This window comes from Notamacropus eugenii, chromosome 2 (genome assembly GCF_028372415.1).
Source record: "Notamacropus eugenii isolate mMacEug1 chromosome 2, mMacEug1.pri_v2, whole genome shotgun sequence".
In the NCBI taxonomy this organism is placed as follows: Eukaryota; Metazoa; Chordata; class Mammalia; order Diprotodontia; family Macropodidae; genus Notamacropus; species Notamacropus eugenii.
The window spans coordinates 369,164,317-369,191,129 of NC_092873.1; the positions used below are offsets into that span (position 1 = coordinate 369,164,317).

Here is a 26,813-nt window from a genome sequence, read left to right on the forward strand (position 1 = left end):
TAAATATTTTTGTACATATGGGTCCATTCCCTTTTTCTCTGATCTCTGGGATATAGGCATAGGAGTGATTTAGCTGAGTCAAAGGGTATGCATAGTTTAGTAACTTTGGGGGCATAGTTCCAAGTTGCTTTCCAGAACAACTGAACCAATTCACAGCTCCACCAAGAATGCATTAATGTCACAGTAACTCATCCAGGTAGGGAGCATAAATATTATTATCTATATGTTGTACCTGTGGAAGCAAGGCTCAGAAAGGTTGGGCAATCTGCCCAGGTTCACATAGCCACTGAGTGGCAGAATTGGGACTCAAACACAAATCTTCTGACTCTGAAATCTGGTTATTTTACTATCACACCATGCTATGTTGGATGGAGACTAACTGCACATTAAAATTTAACAAAACTAAAACCTCTTTTCTTTGAAAAAAACCCCTAGCAAACCTCCCCCCCGCCGCCACCTTCCCATTCACCTACAAGGAGCTACTGCTAGAGATAGAATGGAAAGTAACAGAAAAGTCTCCTAAGGCCATTTGCCAAGTCCCAGAAGACTAGATACCAGGACTTTACTTCTGAAAGAGCACCAACCAGTCACAATGAGTGCCTTTCCTTGTAAAACCAGACAATGTCTTTTGGTATCTCTCCAGCTGGCAGTTCCTCTGCATCTATTACCCTTCTCATCACCCACTCAGGCCTTCTGCTGGCATTACAAATTATTCTACTTCCCTGTTTCTCTTCTTCAGATAGAACTGCAAACATCTGCCCCATTGTGCCCTTCCTGGGCTCTGCATTGTTTCATTTTTGTTGTTGTTGAGTCATTTTTCAATTGTGTCCAACTCTTCAGACCCTTTTGGGTTTGTTTGTTTGTTTTTTGCAAAGATCCTGGTTTATCATTTCCTTCTCCACCTCATTTTACAGATAAGGAAATGGAGGAAAAGAAGGGTAAGTATTTTGCCCAGGGTCTCACAGCTAGTAAGCACCAGAGGCTGGATTTGAACTTACATCTTCTTCACTCCAGGCTCAGCACTTTCTCTGCTGTGCCACCTAGCTGCCCCATCATTTTATTTGCCATACGTGAAAATTTACCCCTTAGTATGACCCCCTCCAATAGAATATAAGCAAAAAGGTTCCCTCTTTAGGAATTTATTTTTAGAGACAAACATAGGGAAATTGTTGTAATTATATGAGTTTTCCCTTCGGGAGGGAAGGGAACTTGCTGTCCTGGAAAGAGCGTCGGTCTTACAATCAGGAGACTTGAGTTGGGAGCCAGACTCTGCTGTTAATCACCCATATGACTTTGCAAATCCACTTTCCCTCTTGGAGTGTCTGTTTCCTTCTCTGTTAAGTAAGGGAATTTCTAAGGTACCTTCCTGTTTTGATCTCCCATGATTCTGGGAAATGCTGTACAGGTGTCTGTTTCGGGTCAGAGAACATGTTTTATTCAGCAAACTCAACAACAGTGAAGCCTAGCTATGTCATTTCTAATCCCTTTTCCACAGAGGGATCTTCCTTTTAGCATGGCCTTTGTGTCATCCTTTGAAGAAGTCAATGTTTGGGGAGCAGGGGCTAAAAAAGTAGATGGCAGGGGTTACTCGGGGATAAGGACTAGCAGGGTATGAATGATGAAGCCACAAGAAGTCTAAGTGCTGGGACAGTGCCTTGTTGAATCGCCTAAACATAAAGTTGTTTAGACTGTGAATGGAGAAGAGCAAGGCCAGAACACAGGTTTGGGAGAGGACAGAGGAGTGGAGGGAAGAACACTAGTGAAGATGAAAAATAAGTTTAAATACAGGGGCTTCTGAGGAGCCTGAACCTTGCCTGGTCATATTTTCAGTCTATTTACCTATAGATTATAGATCCTTAAAAAGTCCAATAAAAGTCTGTTCAATAGCCTTACTCAATTTCAGCCTCTTGAGATCCTCTACTACTATGCCTCAGTGGCTCTATGTGTAATGTGATGGACTGAGGATAAACAACCACCATCATACATTGTGTACAGGATAATTAAAAATGTCCTTAAGTAATATGAATTCCCGAGGTATTATAACAAACTAAATTCTTAATTATTGCAGAATTCCTAGGTATCACAAAATGTGTTAGTCAAAAAGGTGTTGTAATGGAATTTCACATTGGTAATAGTAACAGACTGATCACAGAAAAACACTGCTGTTTTAAAAATCCTTTTAAACAATGGGAACATCTTAAGGTGAGTCTCAAGTAGTTTCCATAAATTTCTGCACATGTTCTAATTCTAGATAAAAATAATATTTGATTTCCCAGTAAGATTACACAAAAGGGCTCACGTGTTTTACTGACTACTTGCTCTGATCATAGAAATTTGCTATAGAAGGAAAAACGCAGGGACCTGTGATATACCAAATATAACAGGATAAAACATCCTTGACTCTGAATTCAGATAAGAGTAAAATTCTCCAATCATGCAGTATCTGTTTCATAGCCAGACTCAGGAACAGTCAGGTGGGAAACATTCCTTTTTAAAGGAACACAATGGGTAAACTGAGCCAGGGTGATCCCATGATAAATTGAGGCTCGAATTGTCTCCTCAGCCTTTTCTTTCCAGATACAAACTTCACCTGTTAACAAAACAGGATCACATTCCATCTGAGTAGCTTGTGGCATTTCTCTCAGATGTTGATTTAATGCAGAAAACTATACCCAAATTCAAACTCAAAACAAAAATAATTATGGTCCCAAATGCCTTTTTCCTTAAACAGCACATCTCACTAATCACAGCTTACAGCCAGATACAGTTATTTCAACTCTCGTGGAGTTGCAATAAGCAATAAAGACTTACCAGGACACACATGCATAAGGGATTCCACTTAACATCTTTCCTTCTCAAATTTAAAACTTGTCTTGATGTAAAAGCCAATTGTTAAAAATCCTGTCTATTTATTACAACTTTTGAGCAAGTCATATTCATTGTTTAGGAATTACATAACTCAAACAAGTTCCTTTCCTGGGGCTGATGATCTTGCCCACACAGATGGTTTCCAGGGGCCTTGGCAATTTTACAAAATAAGGGGAATTGGCACAGACCCCAGGGAGGGGGCTGATGCTAGTGCCCTTGCCTGCCAACATACAGGAGGACTGTCCTTAATGGGCAGAATCAATCTAAATAAAGTTTTTACACAGTTCTCTCCTTTCCATGCACCAGTAATCAATAAACAATTTAAGGTTTCAGCATTAAAACAGTTACCCTAAATAACTCAGTTAATAATCTTACAACTTTCATAAATGATGGCCAGATTGTTTTAGCTGAACTCTCTTTAACAGGTAAAGGTAAAAACACCTGGTTTTCTAAACAGCAGTTATAAAACGTTATAAGACAAGGTTAGCAAAGCTGATAAAGTAACATATAAAGTAATATAACTGGTTTTAAACAATTTTTCCAACATCTTTTAGTTTCAACAAAATTCAGATTAAAAATTGCTTTGTCTAACAACATTTCTGGATCACAGTGGTCACTCAATATAAGAATTTTTACCACAATTTAGAAGCACAATAGTACCACAAAAAATAAACTTTAGATGACATTAATTTCATTTCCAAACTGTCACATATAAAAATTATTAATAGAAGACTGGGCTTACCAAATGTAGAGGCTGCCTGATTTGTGATCTCCTACTGCCCTGGCCCATCCCCTACTCTTCCCACAGTTGCAGAGCCTGCTTGTGGGGAAGTCAGAAATTTGAGAAGGGGCAGAAAGAGTGACTAAGGAATGGGAAGTGCTGCGAGGTTGTGGACTCTAGCACCTGAATTAAATGTACAAGAACTATTGAGGAGGGGAATTTGGTTCATACAGAGGAGGATCCTTGAGGAATCTATCAGCTTCCTGATAGGGGTTCTTCAGACAACTTGGAGGAGAAGCTTCAAGCTCTGGTGGTATGGGAGCAAGGACTGGGGGTTTGAGAGGAGAGGTTCTTCTGCTTGCCTAGAGGGGTGGGCTTCAGGTGCCCAGGGACCTAAGACTATTGTCAATGGGGTCCTGATATATCTGCTATGCTTCCCCACTCCTTCCTTTTGCCAGGTGGGGGAGGATAACTCAAATTCTCTACTATTCTTTAGCACTCTCTTCCCTGATCTGATCTGGAATAAGAGGAGTTAATAGAATCTGCTAAAATGTTTTAACTGTTCTAACTATTCACTGCAGCCCTAGCTCAGTGGTCAGAGTCAGGACTACAGGGTAAAAGATCTTAATGGTTCTAACTTTTACTCAAGTAAACTTCACTTCTGTGTCCACTCCTTAAAAACCTCTTTGAAAGAGGGCTATGAATCTGCCAGCCGAAGTGAGGGAGACTCTGGGAAAAGCTCCAGAGATGCCTAGTGCCCCTTCTCTCTACTGGAGAGTTCAAAGTTTTGTCTCTGAGGTCTCTTTTTTTTTTCCGATCTGTGCATTTTCCTAATTTGCCTTAGTGCCAATGAGTATAATAAATTCTGACCTATCTTAAACATCCAATTAGGAGTGACACATTTCACTTAAAATATGACCAGAATGTATTTACCTTTTCGTTGTTTCCCATTACACAAAAACTTTTCTCTTTCAGGTGAGGCATGAAATGATTAAATGCTAGGCAGTCTGCCTCTCTGATATGAGGGGGAAAGTTTCCCTGATTTCTTTCTTGTCTTTCCACTTCTAAAACCTGGCCAGGGTTAGGAGGTAGAACGAGAGACAGAATTTTACCAACAACTTTCCATAAATTTCCAAACCCTTTATGCTTTCCTGAAACTTTCTACCCATGCTGTTATCCTTCCTTCATTCTTACTTTCTTCTGGTGGTCTTTGATTAAAGCCCCTTTAAAAGAACACATACCTTATTTCTATTTCTGACCTGAAACTGCCGTTAGCAATCATATAAACTAAACAGTATAAGATTTGTTTCTTTCTTTCTTTCTCTCATCCATCTGCTCTTTTGATGCTGCTGCAATCAAAGAGAGAAGGAGAGGGGGAAGTAAAGAGATAACTGCATTCCAAAGTCCAGTTGCAGTGGAGCTGACTGCCTTAACACACTCTTATTCACACACAGACACAGAACATATAGAGACAGAATACATATACAGACAATGAAAATAAGAATCCAAAAACTCAAAGAGGATTGTCAGAAATCCTCTGCACAAATCAGACCTTTTTGCTTGGCTCTCCAGACCATATTGGAAGCCAGGAAGCACGTTGTTTATGGTCTTAGAGACCAAGTTTCCTAGGAGTGAATGGGAAGGGGGGGTTGGTCCATCCTTTAGCCTGTAAGCCTTAGAGATGGGTTTAGAGGGGGAAGGGGTACCAATACAGTGCCTATAGCTTATACCCTCGCTTTTAAACATCCCTAGAGCAAGTAAACCCACACAGATACCCTAAAGGTGTCTCTTGTCTCCAGGGGATAGTGCCAGAGCCTTTCAAAAGCTCCACCTGAACCCCAGTAAGCCTTCCTGGGTGTTGAATGGGCGAGCCTCGACTATAGGGCTAGGAGAGGGAGAGGGCTTGGGAAGCTTAAGGGAAAGGGGAAGAGAGGGGAGTCTTACCTTGATTTGAAGAATGCTTGAGACCTCAGACTATGGCCCACATTGGGTGCCAAAAATATGATGAGGGCTGGAAGGCATGGTGGTGGTGAGACCCTCATAAAGACCAGAGTAGCAGGGGCAGGCCACCCGGAAGGAATTCGCAGACTTGAGCATCGTTGACGTTGAGGTAAAGATTTATTATGCTTTTCAGCTGGCAAGAGTTCTTAGACAACCTGCAACCTTAGAGGGGTAAAGTAAAAGCTTATATAAGATATTCTGTAGTGAAATATGAGCCAAATATGCTAGGTAGGTGTTTTGGGGTGGGATTAGGGAGTGGTTAGTTCTTAAAGGAACATGCACTTTTGGTATCTACTGCACAGGTATTTTACCCAGAGTTCATTGGGAAATAGCCCAAGTGGGGGGCTACATGGAGGTGTGGTTTTAGGCCTGAAATGTCACTAAGTCAGCTAGTGGTCAGGTTTGACTCAGGAATAACAGATTGCTCTCATCAATGTCTTGTTAGGCAAGATAAATGTAAGGGAATATATATATGTCTAAGTCCAGGATACATAAGATTGGTCAATTGGTCAACAACAATAAATGTTGTTATGACCCGGTGTACAGCCAGATCAGCCAGTGTGCAGCTGGTTCAGACTAATAAGTTCTATAGGTGCAGCTGGCTATTGTAGCAGGAAGGGAGATAACAGTTGTTGCTGGGGCAGGCTATGTCCTTGGGCTAGGGAGAAACTTTCTGGGATAGTGTTTTGAGACTAGGGAGAAATGTGACTTTTGAAGAGAAATGTGATTTTGAAATTGAGGCCCAAGCACAAGTACCCAAGCACCCCATCACAATGACTATAGCATTGTAAAGAAAAACAACCTTTGATATCTGACCAAGCACCAAGCACTCCCTAGAGCCTGTTTCAGCCATTGGGACAAATTGTTTTCGTGTGCCCATTCTGAGCGGGTAAGTCTTCACATGCTTGGCGTAGACATCCCCCTAACTCACTGGCAGGTCTGAAGCCATCAGCTACCCTCACTGCCAAGACAGTTTCAGCAGAGTGTGGCTGCTGCACATGCTACAGCTGCTTGGAGCCACAGGTGAGTGTTGAGTGCAAGTGGACACCAGCCCTTACACCAGAGTTGCTAGTCCTCCCTGAATACCTCATATACCTCTTGAATAATATATGACGCAAAGCAAAAAAAGAGAATTGCACATAAAACCCCAAATCTCTATTATGTACAGTTTGTTTTAAATAGACATATTCACACATATTCATATATGTGTATATATACCGTATACATACATATACAATATATACATATATTCACATATATGTAGAGTACACACACGTAATAGATACGCACATACAGGTGCTATATGTATGCAACATATAGGATATATGACATGTATATGTGTAATGTATGCATATGTAATATAAATTCAGAATGTTTGTTCCAAAACTGTATTTTTCTCTAAACCTCTTCTGTGCTTTTATTGTTTGTTTTATTAGACATTGTTTTCTTTTTTCTGCATAATCTGGAGAATGCTTTCCTAATTCTCCATGCGACCTCCTCACTCCCAGGAAAAAACTTTTCTTTTTAACCAATAAGCATAATCAAACTAAACAAACCCACATATTTTGCAAAAATTAAGCATCTCATTCTATATCTATTTCTGTATGGAGTCCTTTACTTTATTGAATACTACATTGCTATGTTTCATTGCTTCTACGTTTGGTGTGCCTAATCTATTGTACTGACCAACTTCTTTATTTTTTTCACCTCTCTGTTAAGATGTAGGAAGTACGATTCATGACTGTTCACTGAATTAATCACAGTTCTAGGTTGTTTTTCTTTACAGTGCTATGGTTATTGTATTAAGATGTTCTTTTAATTTTGTTCATTATCTATTCATACAAAGCTTCATACTTTCTTCTGACTATTTCACCATTTCTTAGAGCAAAATAAAATTGCATTCCTTGCATATACCATGATTTGTTTAGCCATTTCCCAATGGGTAGGCACACCATTAATTCTTAGTTAATTGACACAATAAAAAGTGAAACTATTAATCTTTTTCTACATATGATTCCTTTATTTCTTTTATCCATTGGAGGTATAAGCCTACTACATTACTGCTGAGTCAAAGGGCATCCATAGGCTAGTGATTTGTGAGGTATAGTTCCAAATTGCTCTTCAGAATGGTTGTATCAGTTCACAGTTCTACCAACAGTTCATTAGTTTCTCTGTACTCCCATACACCTTCCAACAACCATTATTTTCATTTCCTGACATCTTTGTAAATCTGCTGGGTATGAAGTTTTAAATAGTATTTTATTATTAGTAATTAGTAATATAGATGTAAATAGTTTACGCCTTTCTTTTTTTGAGAGCTATCTGTTCATATCTTTTGTTATTTATTGAAATTCTTTTTCAGAGAAATTTGGTGCAGATTTTTTTCAGTTAACTGCTTCCCTTGTAATTTTATCTGTCTTGATTTTGTTTATATAAAGACTTTTCAATTTTAGATAATCAAAATTATCCATTTAATCTTCTGTGATACTCTGTATCCCTTGTTTAATCAAGAACTCTTTCCCTATCAATAGCTGTAGAAGGTTTCTCCTTGCCTTCTCTACTAATTTTATAGATGTGATATTTTATTTTTAAGTCACGTATCTCTTCGGAGCTTATTTTACGTGTTGTGAAATACTGATCTAAACTAACGCCAGATTGCGTTCCAGCTATCACAGCAGCTTTTGTCAAACAGTAAATTTTTACCTAAGTATTTGGGGTACTTTTAGTTTATTGAACACTATGCTATCATCTGTGTTTCAGCTACTGAGTCTGGTGTACCTAATCTGTTTAATTGTTCAACTTTTCTGTTTTTTTAACCAATATCAAATTATTTGGTGATTAGTGATTTTTGTAACACAGTTGGAGATCTGGTACATTTCCTTCCCACTTTTTCCATTATTTTCCTTGTAATTCTTGACCTTTGGTTCCTCCAGAAGTATTGTGTAATTATTTTTTCTAGTTCTATAAAATAATGCTTTCATAATTTGATCAGTACTAAGTCACTGAAATCTGTAAATTAATTTAGATAATATTGTGCTTTTTATTATATTGACATGGCCTAATCATGAACTATTAAATACCTTTCCAGTTATTTATATTTCTTAATTTTTTAGTAAAATATGTTTTGACGTGGTATTTATATAATTTTTGTGTGTTTTGTGCTAGGTGGACTCCAAGATATTTCATACATTAGTTATTTTGAATGAAATTTCTCTTTATATCTTTTCCTGATGCATGTTATTTTCAAATATAAGGAATGACTGGCAATATATATGGGTTTATTTTTGATGCTGCAACTTTAAGTTACTCATTGTTTCAAATACTCAGATCTCTAAGGTTCTCTAAGTAAACCATCACGTTATTTGCAAAATATCTAATAATTTTATTTGTTGCCTGTGCTTATTCCATTAATTTTTTTCTTGTCTTAAAGCATTTCTAGAACTATCAAATAAGAGGGGTGACACTGGGTATCCTTGCTTTACCTCTGATTTTATTGGAGAGGTTTCTTGCATTTCTTGATTTTATATAATGTTTGCTGCTCTTCATTTTAGATAGGTATTGTGTACCACAAAAAAAGGAAAGATCCATTTATTTCTATGCTTTAAATTTTTTTTAACATAAATGAGTTAGATTTTTATCAAGTTTTTTCTTCATCTGCAGATGTGAGAATGTGATTTTTATTGTTTTTGTAATTCGTATGGTTTATTATGTTTATGATTTTCTTAATGTTGAGCCAAACTTGCATTCCTGATCGAAATTCAACTGGGTTATTGTTCATAATCTTTTTAATGTGTTGTTGTGACTTTTTGTATAGTAAGTTAGTTGATATTTTTGTATTGTTATGGAAAGATATTAGCCTATGGTTGTCTTTTTTTGTTAATCTCTCCTTGATGTAGGTATCAGGATTATATTTAAATCATGGGAGGAGTTTGGTAGTATGCCTTCTATTCCTATTTTTTTAAAAAACAATTTATCAATATTGGAACTAATTATTGTTTGAATGTTTGCTAGAATTCATTCGTAAATACAACTGCTCCTGAAATTTTTTTCTCTGGGGAGTTCCTTTATGACTTGTTCAATTTCTTTTAATAAGAATGGGATACTTATATTTTCTATTGATTGGTTTGTTAATTTAGGCATTCTTCTAAATGTTCATCCATTTTATTCAAATGATCAGTTTTACTAGAATATACTTGGGCAAAATAATGTATGATAATTTTGTTTATTTTCTCTTCATTTGTTATGAATTTTCATTTTTAATTTTTTGATATTGGCAATTTGATTTTCTTCTTTTGGGGGACCATATTAGCTAATGGTTTATTTCTTTCATTAGTTTTTTTTAAAGTAGTGCCTAGTTTTATTTATCAATTCAATGGAGTTTGCTTTTAATTTTTCTCATCTCTTTGACTGTAATAATTTCTATTTTGCGTTTGGCTGGGAGTTTTATGATGTGCTACTACTGTAGTTTTTTTAATTGCATATCCCACTTATTGGTTTAAAAGTGACTTTGTTCTAACACTAAACCTGACTCACTGGACCGGTTCAAGTGAAGTCTGGCCCAGGCAGCAGGACTGAATTGGAATGACCTCATTAGAGCAGAAGGATGATAGAGAGGAAAAAGAGACCAGGATGATTAGAGGCCCTGTACCCTCTGGCGTCTCTGATTCTGACAGAAGGCCTTCTAGCTGTGCGTGAACACTGTGAAATATCTGCCATTGACCCAGGATGTTTAGAAAGTACAAGGACAAGGGTATTAAGGAACTGGAAGCAGATGTGAGTGTGCTCTATATCTTTAAAGACCATAACATTAAGGTAACAAATACCATAAATTGAATTTGGATAACTTCTGCATTTAGGGGTGGCAGTGATCTCCACATCCACGACCTTCTGTGGTAGGCCTGGGAAGTCTCTAGAGACTGTAATTTTGGGATTTTCTGAGCATTGTGCTGAATGAATTACTTGAGACTTCTTTATGTGGCACTTGGGAGATCTTTGAGAACTATTCCAAATGGATTTTGTCTCGACTCTTTAGTATTAGGCGCAGGTGGAGACTGCTTGATTCTCTCCAGGAGCTGACATACCTCTCCAGAATTGTAGATATAGATAAATTTGCTAAATGAATCTCAGTTGATTTTCTGAAGACACAGAAGAGTGGGGAGGTGGTGGAGAAGATTCAGAGGATATCTTTATGGAGAACTACAGAAACCCTCCCACAATCAAGGTCTAATAGGAGCCCCTTAGAATGTTAATTACATTTCAGGGAAGCAAAAAGTTGCTGTTGGCTAAGTATTCTCTCCTCTTATCATATACTAATTTGTATGTTTAAGTGGGTAAATGTAGAATGTGAGGGCAGGAAATGGTTTCTCTCTGTTTTTGAATCTTCAGGGCCTACACAGGGCAGTGCCTTGCACATAGTAGGTGTGTCACAAATCCTTTTTTAAAAAATTAATTCACTAGTAGCCCTTCTTTTTGTCATTAACAAATGCTTTTTGAATGAATAAGTGGGTAGATAATTCATTTTTCCTTCTAGAGTTAAAAAGAGCTAAAGGGACCTAGGAAGATGATGCACAGAGAAGTGAAGTCATTTACCTGAAGTCACACAGCAAATTCTTGATACAGCTGAGATTGGAATTTAGGGCTCCTGACTTGGGTCCAGTTCCTGTTCTATTATAGCAAGCCCTAAGCACCTTGAGAACAGAGAAAATGATTTAATGAAAAGCAAAGAAATTATCTATGTTTAGAATTAAAAGCACTACCCTCTGTAGCTCATATTCTGGAGTTACCCTCTCAGCCTTAATTCACACTGGGAAGCTGAATGCCTAGAGTATAGTGTCCCCTCTGAGTTTTAGGGGAAGCCTTGAGCGTTTAGAAAGTATCCTTCTAATGTTATTGCCCATGAGCCCACCCCCAGCTGCTCACAACTAATATGTTTCATTTCATGATTATCAGTTGATATCAACTAGCCAACTAGACTTAGCTTTTATTTTTTTATTTTTCAATTTAATTTAAATTTAAACTTATGAACATACATCTTTGTTTTTTTAAATTAAATTATTTTATTTGTTTTCAGTGTTCTACAATCACTTCCATATATCTTAGATTTTTTTCCCCCTCCCCCACCTTTCCCCCTCCTTTCCCACTCTCTCCCTGAGACAGCATACAATTTTATATAGGTTCTACACATACATTCCTATTAAATACATTTTCACCTTAGTCATGTTGCATAGAAGAATTAAAATGAATTGGAGAAACCATAAAACAAAACATAATACAAAAGAAAATGATCTGCTTCATTCTGCGATCGAATTTCATAATTCTTTCTCTGAATGTGGAAGGCATTTTGCCTCAAGAGTCCATTGGGAATTTTTTAAGTCCTTCAATTGCTATGAAGTACTAAGTCTACCAGAAAAATTCCTCGAACACTGTGATTGTTGCTGTGTACAAAGTTCTCCTGGTTTTAATTAGCTTTTAGAAAGGGGCATTTTACCATAGTGATATTGTTGGTACAAAATACTCCCCTAAAAATCTGTACCACATTCTCCCACAAGTACATAGCAAGAGGGCCCTAGCTGCAAGTGGGCTCACGTTATTGAGAATGTATGGTGATGGGGTAACTCACCGCTCCTGAAATTTGTTTTTTTTATAGTAATCCTCAAGATGTCTCCATTAGGTATGGTGCAGTCCTTCTGCTGAATTCCTTGTAGACCTCTGAATCTGCCTTTCCTCAGCCTGGTCCAGTGATGCTGATAAGAGGTCTAGGAAATCCCAGATCCTCCAGACCCTTCAAAGTTGACATGGTCTTCCTCTTTGCAAAGATGGGAGGGGAAGGAGTATGAGACCAAGGACCAAGTAAGCCTTATTTTTCTCTTCTTCTCCCCACCATGCCAGGCAATTCTTTCTGAAGGGCTATCTATCTATCTATCTATCTATCTATCTATCTATCTATCTATCTATCTATCTATCATCTATTTCACCCTAAGTTACCAGGAGTTGAATCCAAGCTGGCTGGATGTTTTTTAAATGACCCTCATGATACAAATAAGTTATCTTAACCAATTGTAAAAAGACTTGCTATGCACAATTATTCCAGTTCATTCAATGATTTTCAAGAACTTCTACAATGATCAAAGATTTTTTCATACTTCACCTAAAGCCTATGATCGATTGGTTAAAGTCTAGACCTAGGTCATGCCTAATTTTACCCCTTGAATTCACTAATTGTCCTTTCCTGACAGAGTTGAGAACACTCTGGGTGTAGCACCTTGTAACTTATTTGAGTGGGGTGGCATGATTGGATTGAATTGAGTCAATTGATCTCCACTCTTACACTTAATTGTTGACCTGGGCAATAGTTGTAGGTCCAAGAGTCCCTTCCAGGCCACTTGAGCTGAGGCAGAGTGGAAATAGCTTCCTTGAAAATGAGGACAGTGGGTCCTAGAGCAGGCTTGTAGAGCATGTAGGATTTTGGGGGGCCAGTGAAAAATATACGGTTACCACTACACCTTCTCTGCTGCTTATCACATGACCCAAAGCAATCAACCATCACCAGTCTGTCTCTAGTCTAACCCATCTGCTGCCCAAAGACAGAGTGGAGAGTCAAGTGGTTTAGCTCCTCCCTAGTATGGCTTCTGGTGGTCCTGTTTGGAGAGTGAAAAATGTCAAGGGTAAAGATGACAAAGACTTAAGCAAGTAGAAATAATTGATAACTAATATCATGTTCTCCTGTGAGGTTGATACCTAAAGCAATGAGGGACCATTTTATGGGTCTGATGGATGTGTATTCCACCTTTGGCTCAGTTCTGCACTGTCTTCCTCCAGGTCAACATCTTCTGGCAAGCTAGATCAGAAGTCAAATTCCTTTTTCTGTTGGCCATCCTTCTGTTTTGAATCAGCTTCAACTAGGGGCCCCAGGAGATCCTGACTTCTTAAACCCATGAGGCTGCCTTTAAGATTAGTCAGAGCTATTGCAGGATCAATATTCAGTCATTGATGCTTAGAGGCAGAACATAGAACAGATGAGGCAGCCAGGGGCACAAGGCCCAGTCTTAGGCTCAGGCTCCCCTAGACGGGACACATATTCTGTGCTCTGCTCTAGAAGCTGCCATGCTGCCAGGCCCCAGGTGGGGGTGGATGGGCGTCTCTTCTACCTCTCACCAGAAATCTGAGTTACTCCTTTTAAAGCCTTCTTTATGAATGGCTCTTCTTATCTCAATAGCCAATCCTCTAACGCATTCTCTCCAATTCACAACCCTCACCCTAGATGGGGAGTGAGAAAACAAGGTTTCCAACGAAGAGACCACTGAGGGTTTTTCTATGTCATCAGAAAGCAGCAAGTCCTTCATACTTACCTACATGGTGTCCCTACAAGTTGCCAGGAGAACTCAGCATTATGCCTCATGATGAGTACTCCAATCTAACCCCTGATATATAAGTATTTCACCATTCCACTCCTTGGGTTTAGTTCACCCTTTTGTCCAACCCATTTGTATTATCTCTACCCTATGTGGTCATTTTCCAGTATTTTATTTATAGCTTTAGTATGTGTATATAATATTTCATCTATGACATATAAATATAATACATAATAAACATAAATATTTATACATAGTATATATATATGCTTTTAAAAAGCAAGCCTTCTAGATCTCTTCTACATTAAAAAAACTACATTTACAATTTAACAGACATTTGTCCCTGACCTACAGAATACCCCCAACTTTACAAACACTAATTAAACATCAATTCTTCCTCCTAATGGAGGTTTTTATTATTATGATCCACATAATTTGTGGGGACAAAGGCCCATCACTGATGAGAATCTGGTAGCAGAATATAATCCATTGTATGGTACACAGCAGAAATTTACCAACTCTACAGACCTACTGTCATTAAAAATCCTGGAGACAGGCGTCTTTTTGTATCAAAAAGTTATAGAAGTGTTAAGAAGTCTAACACACATGTAGGAGTGGACAGGGGAGGATGCAATTAAACCCCAAAAATCCTTTGATGAATTTTAACCAAGCCTAATACACATTTGCATTTAATAAAAGCCTGGTTTGAAAGAATTATTTAAAATGTCAATTTTAATGATGTGTTTTAAAAATAATTCTTCTCTAGTGACTTCTCACAGAACTCTCTGTGAGACAAGCTAGTTGGTCTCAGTGTGGAACAGACCAGACAAGGGCTGGGGAACCTTCAGCCTCTAGGTGATCAAGCGCAGCCCTTTGACTTAATCCAAACTTCACAGAATAAATCCCCACAAGGATTTGTTCTGTAAAACTTGGACTCAGTCAAGAGGCTGCACCCAAGGATCTAGGAGGCCATATGTGGCCTCGAGGCCCCAGGTTCCCCACCCTTGGATCAGAGACTCTTCCACGGGGGAAGTCAGCCTTCAGAGTGAGAAGGTGTCTCCAGGTCCAATCCCTCCCTCCAGGCCCTCCTGGGACAGTCGCGGAGCCTGTTTCCTAGGCAGCCAAGGAGCCAGCAGTGCCTACCTCCCCTCTGGTGAGCCTCTTTGCTCATGAATCATAATCCCACAATTAGGACAACTGGTGGAGCACGTTTCATCTTCACCTTGATGGCTTTGTTCAAATGGCAAGGAACCCTTTATCTTGGGTTTTAGGTACCAGCGATCCGCAGGGACACAGCCTTTCGCCGTCCCATCGGAGGCACATGTGGGCTGGGGGGCGCTCCCCAGGAACTTTTATTTTTTTAATAGCCTGAGTGCTAATGCTAATGTCTCCAGCTGGTCCTGTACCTAGCTACTGTGCTATGGTGGTTTGGCCATCATCTCTCCCGTTACAACGCCAGCGCCCTGACAGCAAGGACTGGGGTTTTCTGCCTTTCTTTGTATCCCTAGCACATTGCACTGTGTTTGGCACGAAGTGGGCACTCAGTGCTTGAGTCCTCCCTACGGCAGAAAAGCTTTGTTAGAGTTGGAGGGGACCTTTCAGAGGAGACGAGTGAGGTCCAGAAAGGGAAGGCGACTTGTCTAAGGTCACTCTGCAAGGTGGTGGCTGAGCTGAGACTACTGTCCAAGGTCACAGAAGGAGGAAGGGAAGGCTCACGCCGGGGTCACCCCCTACACCGCCTCCCTAACACTTAGGTCCAGACTCGTACAGAGTTTGGGCTCCCAGGTCTGAGCCAGAGAAGATGGAACACACGGTCAACTCTCCGCAGAGGAGAGGGACAAGCAAATTAAGGAGCGAGGGATGCTGAGTGCGCGTGCGCAGCGGGGAAAGGCACTGTTGGGGGAGCAGAGGAGCCAAAGGACGGGAAAGATGGATCATTGGGCCACGCGTGCGCAGGAGGAGAAGGCGGGGTTGTAAGGAGTTGGGTGGGGGCGGGGGAGAAAGGAGGGAGGGAGGACGGGAGCGTGGAACCCGTGCGTGCGTAAGTGAATGAAGGCAGGGCGGTAGGTGGAGGGCAGGGAAGCATGGAATTGCGCGTGCGTGAAGGAGAGGCAGCAAGGAGTTGGGTGTGGGCGGGGCGGAGAAGGTGGAGCAGTGCGCGTGCGTAGTGTCTTAGAGGCGGAGCCGAGGGTAAACCGCGAGGAGCTGGGAGGCGGAGCGGAGGAGGGGGGCGGGGTTTCTCAGCGCGTGCACGTTGTCGGCGCGCGCCTTCACTATTTAAAGTCTCAGAGTTCCCCTAGCCAGGCTGAGCACGTGGGGGAGCGGCCCGAGCCGAACCGAGTCGCTGGGCCGAGGCGGAGAAGGGGGCGGCGGCGGGGTCGGGGGTGGGCGGGGGCAGCGGTAGCTGCACGTGAACTGACTGCTCCTGGGGGGGCGATCGCCTAAGAGCTCGTAAGTGTGGGTGATCGGGGTGGGGGGGGGAGATCTCCCCGCCTCTGCCCCGGCTGGGTTGGGAGGCAGCGGTCGGCGGGCGTTTGGCCCCGGGCTCTCCTCTTCACTTCCACGCCTGTCCTGTCTTCCCGGCTCGTGGGGACAGCTGAGAGGTGCGGGGGAAGCCCGGGGCGGAGCAGCGACCCCTCCTTGCCCTCGTTCTCCCAGCCATGTGTGTCCGCACCTTCCCCAGCGCCGCCGTCCTCGGCCGGTCCTGGGCTGGTGCTTCCCTCTAACTTCTCCTTCTGGCCGCTCCTCCCTCCCTGCCCGGCTGCCCGCGCCGCGCGCTCCGCTTCGAGAAAGCCGCCGAGCTGAGCGTGTCCCACCCAAGGTCGCCCGGCTCCGCGTGCGTTTACTTTCCAAAGGTCGTGTGTACCCAGCCCGAGCGGGCAGAGGGGGCCTTGGGATAGAACCGGATGCCAAGGGCGCAGCCCTGGCGTGGGGTGGGGCCGGGGGTGGGGTCCGAGGACTGGCTCTCCCGCCCCCCTCCTTGCCCACCCAGCTCCTAGAGATACTAGCCTTGAACAGCAACTGAAGAAAAATGTCATCCGCCCTTAGGCCCCGGTCCCGTTCCCGGTCCCGTCCCAGGTCCGAGTGAGGCAGGTGGTAACCGAGAGCCAGGCCCCTTGATAGCTTAACTGATGTGGCTTTGCTCCGTGGTAGACGTTAGCGGAGAAGTATTTTGCCAAATCGACCGTGTGAGCCCGGGGATGAGTGCTGAGGAACGAGGAGAAAAACCCTTCTTGGCTAGTGTTTGGGGAGAGGAAGCAATGGGACGTGATGGAGACTCCAAAGCAGGAGTTGTCACGCCTAGAGAAAAGCTGGTGGAGTTCCGTGCTTCGTGGGAGAGGCCCCCGGGGTGGTTGTTGGACGAATGTTACCGAGCAGAGGGGATTCCCCCAGGACCTGCGGCAGCGACCTGGGTGCTGGGTCTCTTGGGGGGGCGCACGCACCTGTTTGCAATCACAGCTTAAAACAAAGCTAGAGAGAAGGTGCTTGGGCAGGACTCGACTCAGCCTCAGGACAGAGGGGGCGGGCGCTGAGTTGGGCCAGCCTTTCTTTTCTCTCTAGTGGCTCTCAGCGCTATTGGACGGCAGCTGGCAGAAAGTGCATGAGACTAACGGGTTTTTGTTTTGTGTTTTTGGCCCTGTGCTGTTCATTGAGTCTACGGGAAGTGCCTGAAGGTTATGTAACTGAGATCCAGTTGTTTTTTCCTTTCCCCTTCTTTAGGAAAACTTATTCCACCCTCACTTTCCTGGGGGCAGAATTGGGAAGTGGAGGTGAACGACAAGCAGAAGGTGTGTAAACTGGGGGCAAGGTCAGGTGTCAAAATAGAAACAGGCTGACATTTTGATCCTAGTTCTGGTAGCAGATGCCCTTTCCAGCAGGTTCCCACTTTCCCCATCTGCTGTTACCGATAACTAGTTGTCTTTGCTCTAAGTGAAGGTAGAAACACCTAAAGAGAAACCTTTTAAGTTGGTATAGTGTGAATTTTTTTTTTAAAAGAGGCTAGTTTAACTATTGTCCTCTAACTTAAGCACAGACTACTTGGTATTTGAGTATTTCTACGAAGTGAAACCAATCTCAGCTGAAACGACTTTGTACAGCCTGCACAATCTTCTCCCTCTCCTCTCCTCCCCTCCCCGCGCGAGTTTTAATCACCAATGAGGGAAGGGTTCTTTGTTAACACAATTTAAATAAACATAAATCATGTAGGAATCATAAATTGAGGTACCTATAATCTATAATAGGAACTAAATCCAAAACTTGTTGGCCCTTCCATTGTTTTATAGCCCATGTTATGTGTAGAAAACAAAGCTTTGGCTGGCTAGAAGTGAACTGTTCTTAATACTTAAATGATACTTTGTACTGTTTTTTTAAAAACAAAAACAATAAAAACCCTGTAGTATCACTTGGTATTACCTGATTGTCTTCATTTGGATTCACTCTGCCTGTTAGCAGTAAAGTGGAGTTTCTTTCCTGTTCACCTCGGAAGAGATCTCAGCCCTTTCTCTTTTCAAAGCACGTGTAGCAGTAAAAGGATCAGAATTTAAGAATCCCTCAAAGAACCAAACTAACATTTAACACTGCAGTTTTTTAAATCCCTAAGGCAAAATAGGATAATAATTTTTATTCCAAATAAAATAACATGTGCTTTTAATTATTTGTGTTTAAAGGGCAAGTAAATGAGATTGTGTTTTTATAAGGGCTTTATCTCTTCCTAGTTATGTGACTGAAGTGTAAGTGCTAGGGTGAGATTCTTTAGTTGAACTCCCTCTTTTTTCTTTTCTTTTTTTTTTTTTAACCAGGTCAATTAACAAGCATTTATTAAGTCCCATTCTATGTGCTCTTTGCTGGGTAAACTGCTGGGCATAAAAATACAGGACTGAAAAGAACCTGGGGCAAAGAGAACTGAAGAAAACAAATATTTTTAAAGTGCTTACTATGTTAGATATTGGAGATTAAAAGGAGGAAAAGATACCAGCTTTCCAAAAATTACTGCCTATGGGGAAGACAATGTATGTATGTACCTGTGTTCAGAATAAATGTAAGATAGTTGGGAGGGGACACAGTTGCACAGAGTATTAAGTAGCGTAGCCTGGATTGGAAGCCACTTTTCAGTCCAATGTACGTGGCTCTTTGCAGTGGAAAAGAGAACTTGTTTGGATTATGGTGATAAAATAAGGAGCGCCAACTGTAAGACTCCCTTGACACCCTGCTAGGTATATGGAGATCAGTTGAAGGGACTAGAATTCCAAGGGTTATTCTTACATTAGATGATACTCCAGAAATTGTAGATAATTGACTTGAGTGAGTTTGGCAGTAGTTAAATGCTTACTTAATTCTCCCCTCTCTCCCCCATTTATCAAACGCTCCTACCCACAAGACAAAAGCCATGTAACAAATATATATAGCCAAGCAAAACAAATTCCTATATTGGCCATGTTCGAGAGTGTAGGTCTCTTTTTTCATATTAGTTTATCACCTGTCTCTGTCAGGAGATGAGTAGTGTTCTTCATTGTTTTTTTTTGAAATCACAGTTGATAAATTGTGTGAGGCTTTCAAAATTGTTCATTTTTACAGTGTTAATGTATAAATATTTCTCCTGGTTCTGTCCACTTCTCTTCAGATCAGTCTATACAAATCTTCCCAGGTTTCTCTGCATCTGATTAATTTCTCACAGTATAATAGTACTCCTTTATATTCATGTGCCATAATTGAACAGCACCCATTAGTCTGGTTCTTTGCCACTAAAAAACAAAACAAAACGGCTGCTATAAATATTTTTGTTCATATAGGACCTTTTCTTCTTAATTTGATCTCTTTGGGGAATATGCGCAATAGTATCACAGGGACAAAGGATAGGAAGAGTTCAGTAACTTTGGGGGGGGGGGGGGTTGTAGTTCCAAATTGTATTTCAGAATACCTGTTCCAGTGAAAGCTCCACCCACAGTGCTTCCTTGTATTTCTTTTCCCAGAATCCCTCCAACATTTTTTGTGTTCCTTTTTTTCTTTGGTCTACTCTGCCAGTGATAGGTGTGAGGCAGAATCTCAGAGTTGCTTAAATTTTGCATTTCTCTAATTATTAGTAATATGGAGCACTTTTTTTAAAATAAGGGAAATACTTGAATAAATCTGGAACAGCACTTCTATCTTATCTCTCTCACTCTCTCCCCTCTCCTCTCCCAACACACATAGGACTAAATGTTTTTTGTAGCTGCTTTAGGGACCTGGTAGAGACTGCCTGCCTTGAGTTAAAAGGCCCATGCCCAGTTATCATGGTTTCCCGAGGACACTGATGATGAGACTCCCTGTCAGGGTCTGAGCATCAATATTTAAAATGATTTCACTTTAAGGCATAGTAAACTGCATGGACCCTTTGCTTGGACTGACTGGAATTATGCATCTATAGCTGCTTTTGACTAATCACTTGAGGCTTATGAAGTTTCTTAAAAGCCTTGACTCAAATTGGTTTTGTCTTAAGGGTTGCTTGGGTAAACTTAATACATAGCTCCCTAAAATTCAGGAACTTGGTGTTAGGGAAGAATTGGATTGACCAGACTTGGATAGCAATCTTAATCTTGCTAGCATTCCACAGCATTCTAGCTAGGCAAGACTGGTTTCTTCCCCTTAATTTTGCATTTATGTTGTATATGGATAGAATGTAAACTTCCCAAGGACAGAGACTTAAAATTTTGTTCTTTGTATCTCTATTTCCTGGCACATAGTAGGTGCTTAATACTTGATGTCAGTTTCTCGACTGTGTGAGTTGTGAGACTGAGTTCTCAGGTTCGTATGTGTGTGAAAGTGCTTGATATATATATATATATATATATATATATATATATATATATATATATATATATACATATATATACACACACACACACATACATACACACACACACATACTATATACACACTCATACATATATATATTCTATAAAGAATATTGGTGTTTCTTGTTGGGATGTCAATACATTCATGTTTAGTTTGTTTTCTGGCATCTTTTCATCTGTATACTGAGTAGGTTTGGGATCAGAAAACATCTCTGAATCCAGGGCCTTTGAGAGCTAGGGCAAGTCATTTCACTTGTCTTTGCCTCAGTTCTCAACCCCCTACAGAAAGAGGAACTTGGTTCTTCTAAGAAGCCACACTGGTCTTGGCACCTGTGAGCAGAAGTAGAAATTCTGCATGGAGTTAGTTAATCAACACCAAGTGCTATGTGTCTCATGTTGTTTGAAGCATGGGAGTGCAAAAAAAATGGATCTTGCCTTTAAGGAGCTTTTGAAAGGGATGTAACATACACAAAGTAACTAAAACATGGTTACAGGCATCAAATGACTGCAGGACATCAGAGCAATTTAGAAAGGCTTTGGGTAGTAGTGGTAATTGAAAGAAACTTTTGCTTAATGTGTTGCTGTATATGAGTAAGTCTTGACGTTTTCATTGATCTGTTTTACTTCTTTTTCTTTATGCCTAATAGAGTCTGTGAGATAGTTTCTTAGTATACATAGTCCTGCGGTATAAATTTAGAGGGAACAGAGTCAATAGAAGGCTAGATTTGGAGTCAGGAAGGCCTGAGCTAATTCTGCCTCAGATTCTTACTAACTGACCTTTGGGCTAGCAACTTTCTCTAGCCTCAGGCTCTTTATCTGTGAAAACGAGATAATGGTAACACCGACTAACCAGAATTGTTGTGAGAATCAAATAAAAATTTAATATTTGTAAAATGCTTTGCAAAACCTCAAAATGTTTTTTAAATGGTAGCTATTCCTAGAGGTTTACAAAATTTTGGTTTACTATATATAGGTCCCTAAATGGAGGACTGAGATTAACAAAGAAACCCTGGATAGAATAGATGAATTCTCTTGCACAATGCAAAGACATCATGATTTGGTTTTTTTTTTTTTTTTTTTAACATATATAATAACATTCTCAGTAGTGAGGTCAGGTTTGGGAACCAGTAGCATATGGTGAATAGCAAACTAGACTCAATAAGGAAGACTTGGATTTGAATCCCACCTCAGACACCAATGTGTGACCTCTGAGCATATCACTTAACCCTTCTGATCCTCAGTTTTCCTCCGTGTAAAATGGGGCACTTATATCACAAGGTTATTTTATGGATCAAATAAGAGGTTTATAGAATACTTTGCAAACCTAATGCAATATGTAAGTGTGAACTGTTAATCATTATCGTTTATTTTGGGTCTAGTCCTGCATCAGAGGTGTTAATGAGATTGTAGCAGATAATTTTGGAGGGGCTTTGGTGAAAGTGAGACAGGACTAGCATCCGCATCCGCCAGCAGTGCTTGATTGAGCACAACGAGGCTGGCCCAGAGAAAGCAGGATGAGGGCAGATTTTATTTTTGTCATAAATTAGGTTCTAGTCAGTATGGGTGGGCTTTTTTTCCCCTTTTATTCTCTTGATGAGGGGAGAGTCGATGCTCCTGACTTAAGTAGGAGGTAGAGGCACTGTGGAATATATACTTACTAAAGAATCAGAAAGACTTATTCTGATAGCCTGGTTATTTCTTTGCTTTACCTTCTTTGGTTTGTGCTTAAGGCTTCAAAGGAGAAGACTGCAGGGGTTTTTAAAATATTCAGCATTTGTTTGTGAACCAGCTGCTGTCTAGTAGTAGTTAAGTGGATTTTTCTAGGTACAGTTTTTTCCTGGAAACTGTCTCACTTATCCTCTCCCCAAGGAAAACAAAACAAAATGACTTCTAGTTGTAATAACATCTGCAGAAGGGCATCCCACATCCCATTAAGTCTTACCTTCTAGCTTTTTGCCTGGATTTGTGTGGTTGAGACCCACTTTTGTTCCTTTATGAACAAGAACTGCAGGTGCTTGCTTTCTTGGTGAATTCTTCCCTCTTATACAGGTATGTTCTGCTCAGAGCATAAAATTTTGTTTTAGGACTTAATATCAATTCATTGATCCTTCTAAATACTGTGCCATTTAGAAATGCTTTTCCTTTAGTTTCCCTCCCTCCCTCTTTATGTAACTAGGAAAGCAAGTAGACAGACTTCTGCTTGTCACGCCTTGCAGATACACATTTCTTTTGAAAATGTAAATCTCTTAAGTAGGAAAACTTGGTAATAAGTAACTACACAAATCTGATAGCTTAGGTGACAAATTATTTGTTCAACTTCTCTGTGGTAACATACTAAGAGGCACCAACTGAGCCCTGATATACAGGTTATGAGAGAAGGAGACAATAAATTTTGAAGCAGAGAGATCAAGTTAGTTAGGGACTAACTACTTACAGAATAGTGTCAGCAAATGAAAGGCTACTGCCAACTTTGAGCCTTCTGTAGGCTTCAAGCTTTCACTTTTGGCTTGTGAAAACATTTATAGTGTGATAACACCTTCTGGCTCTTGCCTTTGATTCATATGAGGCTCGTGAAGACTTTGTCTTTAACTTTTTACCGGACTGAACCCCTTTTTATTTTACATCTTTCATCTACGTAGGAGTCTCAGTCTGATTAATTTCTGCTAAATCAGATGGATTATATGCAATAAAAAGGAAATATAACTTGATGCTTGAGTTATTTCACTCTGCTACCTCCCTGATTCTCAGGCCTCAGTCCTTAACATATTTAGGTATCAGAGCCAGTCATTGAGAGGGAATTCAGTTCAGAATGAGAGTAACTTTTTAGCTTGTTAAGCTTTTGTCATGCTTGGTTGGGCTCTTGGCATAGTGGAATTGGATCTGTTGGGATTATACTTTTAGATAATAAGGGATTCTGATATTGAATAGGATCTGTCTAAACCCTATACCTTAGAATTGGAATAAATTTTAGAGGTCATTATAACCACCTGACTTTCCACAATATCTTTGACAAGTATTTAGTGACAGAGACCTTACTACCTTATGACAGCCTGTTCTATTTTTGAATAGCTCTAGTTATGCAGTGGATAGAGTACCAGTGTAGGAGTCAGGAGGACCTGAGTTCAAATCTCACCTCAGACACTTGACACTCACTGGCAGTGTGATGTTGGGCAAGTCACTTAACCCCATTTGCCTCATCCTGGGTCATCTCCAGTCATCCTGATGAATATCTGGTCACTGGATTGAGATGGCTCTGGAGGACAAGTGAGGCTGATGACCTTGCACAGCCCTCCCTCACTCAAAACAAAGTCAAGTGCAAGTTGTGTCATTATTTCTCTGATGGCATGGTTGTCTTCGGCAACGAAGAACGAACACACAGCTCTAGTTATTAGAAAGTTCTTTCTTTGGGTTCTTTTGAACTGTCTCCCTGTGACTTGTACACATTGGTCCTAGTTATTTGTGTTGGATCCAAGCATAGTGGTGTAGACTAGTGGTTCTAAAATGTTTTAGTCTCAGAACCTCTGCACTCTTAAAAGTTATTGAGAGCCATCTCCCCAGAGAGCTTTTGTCAATTGATATTTCCACTATTAGGAATTTAAAAAATTATTATTATGAAAATAGTATTGAGCTTGTGGAACCTTCTGAAAGGATCTTGGGGTTTCCAGAGATCCCCAGACTGCACTTTGAGAACTGTGGGTTTAGACTAAAAGCTTTTTAGAGGCCAAGGACAGTTTTAGCAAAACTTCATTTGGCATCTTTAGCACAGTGCTTTTCAGGTAATGATAGTGCCTTGTTAAGATTGGTTTAATGTCAGTGAAAGAATTTGACAGTTTACTTAAAACTGTTCAAGAAAGCTTTAGCTGTATTTCCTGCTTCCACATTTGTGTTACATGGGGAAAACTACTGGATTGTTCATTCATTGCTGGGATAAGTGAGCCCAGTATGACTCCAGTAGAGGTCATTGGATCCTGCCTGTCTGGACTCCTGAAGGCTATGAAAATGACTGAGCTGAAGGGAGTGAAGGCCTGTGAATAAAAATATCCACTTGTCACATTTCTACCCCCACTTCCCCCACTCACATAAAACTTTCATAAATATTTTATGGGAATTTTACGTTCCTTACTGTATATTTGGGCCTTATAAATATCCTTCTTTCTCAACAAACATTTTATTAAGCACCTATTTTTGCAAAACACCGTTCTAGGTATACAGTGAATTGTTCATGTGCTAGCCATAGGTTAAGGCATTTGAAAAAGAAGCTGTCACATTGAGCTTTTGCTGGCTATTGCCTGTGAAGTGTCATTAGTCTTTAATAGCTCAGAAAACTGTTCGGAAAACAGCTTAATCAGACTAAACACTTACCACCTGTACACATTAGACACTAGTTTTCTGGTAACCTTGAGGCCATCCCTTAGTGTGGGAATTCTTAACCTTTTCTTGTGTCATGTAACTGCTTTGGAAATCTGGTGAATGCATGGATCCAAGAATGTTCAGGATGCTTCTTTTCAGTTAGAGGATAGTGGAAATAAAGATGCTGAATTTTTCTCCCCATCTCAGTGTGTGGACTCCTTGAAATCTGTCCATCCTGGGTGCAGAATCCCTGCCCTAAAGGTGTAGCAGTAAGGTGATATAATGGATAGTGTGTTAAACTGAACCTGGTTCATGTCCCACCTGAATTACTAGAAGCTGGGTGACCATGGGCAAGTCATTTAATCTCTATGAGCATCTGTTTGCCTAGAGATAATACTGTAGTACTGACCTTTTAGGATTGTTATCAGTCTTAAATTAGATAATGCTTGGAAAACTTTAATATTGCATAAATATCCATATGAAGCAGCAGAGCTTGGTGGACATTTAAGTCCAGGATCCAAGTCTCTTTTCTGATCACATTTTGGCTGTGTCACACTGGACAAGAAAGTCATAATGTTCTAGGTAACTCTCTGCATTGGTGGCAGGTGGTGTCCTCCCCTGGGAGTTCTTTATACCTGTGAAATCTCAGGTCTAGTCCCTATCCCTGTAAGTACCTATAGTTTCATACCTGATTCATAAGATTGGTCTCCAGCTTGCTTAAGTTTTAGCCACTGAGATGATAGTGATCCAGATACCTGAGGGAGAGATAGGTGCTAAGCTTTAAGGAGGTCAGTGTGGGGATTCTGGAGCTTGGTAGGGAGATAAGGCGTGAAGTGCAGTGGAGACCCCAAGGTTCAAAACTGGTTGATTTGGGAAGAGAAAAGCGATAGGACATGATTTGGTTGTCATTAAAAAAAAAAAAAAAGATTAATGCATTCAGATTTTACAGCAGTATTTTCTGATATACTCACTTTCCTCTATTCCCTCCCCTAAGGGAGGGAGGTATGTTCTTGATCTCTTTTCTCTTGGATCAAGAGTAGTTATAAGAATTACACAGCTTTGCTATATTCTTGAATTTTTTTTTTCTTTTTGGTGGCTGGTTTTCTTGCTTGCAAGCTGGCAACAAAACACTTCTGTCTACCAGCAGACTTGGCCTGTTCTTTTAATAGGCTTGCCCTCTTTATCTTTGGTCTCTGTATAGCTTCCCACCCTTGGCTTGTATTCTTTTTGAAAAGTGATTGAACAGTCCCAAGAAACATGGAGCCTGGTGTGAGTACGTACTTCCTAGTTGAACTGAGGGGTTAGGACCAAGGCAGATTGGCATACAGACTTGTTTTCAGCTCTCATCCTTCCCCGGGAATCATAGCCTAGCTATGAATATAACTTCTCTGCTTTGTCCTCTGACTTTGACATAGGTTATGAGCATGTGCTTCGTGGCTATTTTTGGCCATTGAGACCCACTTCAGGAGCTGCTTGAGTATGGTCAAAGGGTCCAGGGCTGCTTTTGGCTAGAAGAGTAGCTTCAATCCAGGAGGTGTAGAAACTGTTCCCTCCTGGAAATAATCTTTGGGGCTTTATGGAAAAGAATTAAGTAAGTCAGAGCGGGATTCCTAACAGATTCCTTTCTCCCCCATCCCACCCTGTGTCTCTGGTGTATGTCAAGTTATTTAAGCCATGTTGGTGAAAATAAAA

The 26,813-nt window shown here is 40.6% G+C and overlaps 1 protein-coding gene across 2 annotated transcripts in view; it reads left to right on the plus strand.

The window, feature by feature from the left end:
- The first annotated feature begins 16,308 nt into the window (after positions 1-16,308).
- Positions 16,309-26,813, plus strand: part of AKAP1 (A-kinase anchoring protein 1) — a 46,853-nt gene continuing 36,348 nt past the window's right edge. The window contains exons 1-2 of one of the 2 annotated variants that reach the window (XM_072646782.1): positions 16,334-16,392; positions 17,662-17,729. The gene's annotated coding sequence lies outside the window, so the exon portion shown is untranslated. Of the gene's footprint in view, positions 16,393-17,661; positions 17,730-26,813 lie in introns of both variants that reach the window. The other variant, XM_072646780.1, reaches the window with a different exon arrangement.